This window comes from Herpailurus yagouaroundi, unplaced genomic scaffold, assembly GCF_014898765.1.
Source record: "Herpailurus yagouaroundi ecotype Mexico unplaced genomic scaffold, PumYag 139, whole genome shotgun sequence".
NCBI lineage: Eukaryota > Metazoa > Chordata > Mammalia > Carnivora > Felidae > Herpailurus > Herpailurus yagouaroundi.
Genome location: NW_024412394.1, coordinates 23044171 through 23048325, shown reverse-complemented (window position 1 = coordinate 23048325; position 4155 = coordinate 23044171). Strand labels below are relative to the sequence as shown.

The 4155-nt window shown below is 44.5% G+C and overlaps 1 long non-coding RNA gene across 2 annotated transcripts in view; it reads right to left on the bottom strand.

Annotated features, from left to right (window-relative positions):
* Nucleotides 1-1285: 1285 nt before the first annotated feature.
* LOC121029619 (uncharacterized) overlaps nucleotides 1286-4155 on the bottom strand; it is a 34324-nt gene continuing 31454 nt past the window's right edge. The window contains exons 3-4 of one of the 2 annotated variants that reach the window (XR_005789800.1): nucleotides 2986-3122; nucleotides 1286-2624 (exon numbers count right to left, since the gene is read on the bottom strand). This is a non-coding gene — a long non-coding RNA (uncharacterized LOC121029619). The remainder of the gene's footprint in view (nucleotides 2625-2985; nucleotides 3123-4155) is intronic. The other variant, XR_005789801.1, reaches the window with a different exon arrangement.

Below are 4155 nucleotides of genomic sequence, written 5' to 3'. Positions count from 1 at the left end.
TCTTTTTAACGTTTATTCATTTTTGAGACAGAGAGAGACAGAGCATGAATGCGGGAAGGTCAGAGAGAGAGGGAGACACAGAATCTGAAACAGGCTCCAGGCTCTGAGCTGTCAGCACAGAGCCCGACACGGGGCTTGAACTCACGGACCGCGAGATCATGACCTGAGCCGAAGTCGGACGCCCAACCGACTGAGCCACCCAGGCGCCCCAGAGAATTTTTCAATTTCATAAGAAAAAATACAAAGATTGAAGAAACAATATAAAGAAATGTTTATATCTTTTTGAGAGAGAGAGAAAAACACAAGTGGGGGAGGGGCAGAAAGAGAGGTGGAGAGAGGATCTGAAGTGGGCTCCACGCCAACAGCAGAGAGCCCAATGTGGGGCTTGAACTCACAAACTGTGAGATCATGATCTGAGCCAAAATGGAACGCTTAACCGACTGAGCTGCCCATGTGCCCCCCAACCCCCTTTCAAATACTCACCGTCTTACTTAAGATTCCTCAATGTCTCTGTGGAGTGTTGAGGGGGCTGTCTAGACTTCTCAGCATGGTAGGCGAGGGGCATAATATCTGGGCTCTGCCCTTCTCTGCAGCCTCACCTCTTGCCCTCCTCCCTTCTAATCATTCTGAACCACTTACAGGCCTCCAGCCTACCTGGTCCATCTAGGCTGTTCTCAATGTGGACGGCCCTTTCCCCAAATCTTCCCCTGTTTAAGGGCTACTCTCTCAGAATTCAGCTCAGGACATGCTTGCCTCCACTCAATCCATACTGCCATAGTATCATATTTTGCCTACTTTTAGCGTGTACCATACATTAATCGCTCTCAGTCACTTGTCTGTGAGAACTCTCTTATTTTCCACTTCGGAGCCTCGCACAGTGCTGGCACAGAGTAGGGCCTCAAACATGTTTTGAATGACACTAATCCCATTCACTACTTTATGTTCCCTCTAGCCCACCCCAACCTACCTTCCCCTAAACCTCTATATGCAAAGAGGAACTTGTCTCAATCTAGTCATACAGCTCTCCACAAAGAGGGTGGCTGTACCAGCCTGGCATGGACTGACCCAGCAGCCCTGAATTCCTGAATTCTCCCCAGGGCACTGCAGTTACTGACCCAAAAGAGTTCAAAATGCTGACAGCAACTTCTTAAGCTATTTCCCTACAGTTTAAAAGCAATCTACCCCGTGCGGGAATTGAAAAGGGGTGAACCAGGGATTTCCTTCTCCTCCCAGACCTAGGGGATGCAGCTTCCAGAAGTTTAAAAAGAGAGAGAGACCAGTAAAGTAAGCAGTAAAATTTTCCAGCTTTAATGTGTGGCTTCCCCCATCTAAAATCTTTACAAGCTCAAGTGCCTCTTAAGACAGGACTTGGAAACATGATTTTAAATCATCTTGGAAGCCAAACCTCTAGTAACATGCCCTCAGTGAGTTGGGCTTAGGTTTCACAAACCATCATTTCACCCCTCTGGGTAGAACAAACACTCTAAGCAGTCACAACCTACTGTCTTTAATGGATGCTTCAGGCCATGCTCCTGGTGCCCAGCACAGTGCCTGGCAAGTAGTAAGCACAAAACACCATTACTGGGTGAATACAGAGTCTTTGGTTTTTTGTTTTTTGTGTCTTATTTGCTTCATTGTGTCAATATAATGATCACTCGAGAAGGAGGAAAATATTCCATAGAGTTCCAGAGCAATGTTGATGGAAGAGGTCTCCTCATCTGTATCTTGGTGCCCCCTCCCCACCTGCGGGACACCATTTCCCACCTCCTTCCAGCTGAAGCTGCTCCCTCATCTGCAGCTCTTTTCCCTACAATCCTCTTCACAACTCGGAAAAGCATGAAGAAGAAAACAATAACAAAGACAGCTTACATCCATATGTAGAATTCTATTATGTCTCTCAGGATGTCAGATATTTATATGTTTTTGTCAACAAGACATTTGGGGGATGTAGTTCTTGCCAAAACATTATACAGTTACAAATTAAATGATAAAGAATTTATTTGTAAAATATCTTTTCATACAATAGCTTGCTATGCAAAATAACAAAAGTGTATTGAGGCAATGAAATGAATTTCTAACAATGACATACCGGTGCTGAGAGAGCAGACAAAAGGGTAAGGGGACAGGTTTTGGAGAACAGACTCTTCCCAGTGCCCTAGAGCATAGAGCTGAACCTTAGGTACCCGCTGCCCAGGCAGAATCTTTCACTCATGCTAGTGACCTGAACCGGGCTTTGAATTCCCGTCACGGTCCTCCAAGATCACCAAATCTATTTCCAAGCAGAAGCAAACTCCCAACACTCCCCACCACTTTGTTGCCAAGGTAGCTTGGGTATTCCTCCCACACACGGAGCTGCAAATGTCTCAGTGGATATAGAGCTCTCCCCAGGAGATCATGAGCTCCTTGAAGGCAAGGATTCATTCCATATCCCCAGCATCCCACAGAGTCTGCCATCTGTGAAGCGTTCAGTACATATTTGTAGAATGAATAAACCCCTCTCTTTCCCTGGGTGCCTTGCTGGGACGTTCACACACAAACAGGTTGGACACAGAAAGAATCTGCCTTCCAGACACCTCGGGTCCATGAAGGCAGATTTTTTTCGCGGTTTTGTCCACTGCTGTGCCCTGGAACAGTGCAGAGTACATACAGTTAACAAATATATGTTCAATAAATGAATTAATGGATCTGCTTCATTGGAAAGGGTGCCTTTCTGTCCTTTCTATATCATCTGATTTTCCTAGCAGTCACACACACTGACCTCAGATTCATCCTCTCAGTGTTCCCTCTTTTTGCACTAAGTCTCTGTGGTGGTGACCTCTTTTTTCTTTTTTAAGTTTTACTTAAAACTTAAGTTTTAAGTTTTTTTAAGTTCTACACCCAACATAGGGCTCGAACTCACAACCTAGAGCTCAAGAGTCACATGCTCTTCTGACTGAGCCAGCCAGGTGTCCCTGTGGTGATAACCTCTTGACTAAAATCACATACCTCCTGGAACTCACTGGACTGCAAGTTCCCATTCCTGATCCCTTGAGTTGTCTTCTCCTTCTTCCTCTTCCTCTCCTGTCTCCTTTCTTTTGGTTCCCCTCTTCCTCCTCATCCTCCTCTTCACCTCCCGTTCTTCTCTTAATTATTTGAGACAAGCAAAAAAGTATAATGTCATCATGATTGTGCCTCTACCGCCATTCAGCTCACAAAAAGATATTACAGTTAAAATTGAAGTCCCTATATATGTGTCCCCACCCATGCTCTTCCCTTCTTAAAAGTAACTACTATGCTTTGCTTTACTACATATGTCTATATTATCTATATATACAGTGTGGTTTGACAGTTTTTAACTTTTTATTCATTATACCATATTCAGGTACACCACTGCTACTTGCTTGTTTTCACTTGGAAACATGGAGCCCTAGTTCCTTTTTTATCACTGCTGTGTTATATAGTATTCCATGGTATAAATATATCACCGTTGGCTAATGCATTTTATGACTAATGTGAGGTTTTAAATTTTTGCTATTATGACAACTGTTGCTTTGGACATTTTTGTTACCTTTTAGGCAAGAGTGAAGGGGGGGGGGGTTCATTTGGCCTTTGGAGATAAAGTCCAATTTGCTTTTTCATGAGGACTCCAGCAGAGGTAGCCACCTCAGACCCAGGAACTGAGTAGCTTAGGAGTAGGAGCTGTGTTGGGTTGGCAGTGAATTAAAATTACCATCTGTCCAAAATCTGACTTTGTAATAGCACCAAGATGTCCTCTCATAAGATATTCCTCTAGCTATCAGCAGCCCAAGAGTAGACTGCAGAAAACAATATCTGGATTTATCCAGAACAAGGTATGGGGGTGGGGGTGGGGGTGGGGGGACTATTTTTTTTTTAAGTAGGCTTCACACCCAGCATAGAGCCCAATGCAGGACTTGAACTCATGACCCTGAGACCAAGACCTGAGTTGAGATCAAGAGTTGGACACCTAACTGACTGAGCCACCCAGGTGGCCTGGGTGGGGCACCTGGGTGGCTCCATTGGCAGAGCACGGGACTCCTGATCTCAGGGTCATGAGTTCCAGTCCCACATTAGGGGCAGAGATGAAAGAAAAAGAAAGAAAGAAAGAAAGAAAGAAAGAAAGAAAGAAAGAAAGAAAGAAAGAAAGAAAGAAAGAAA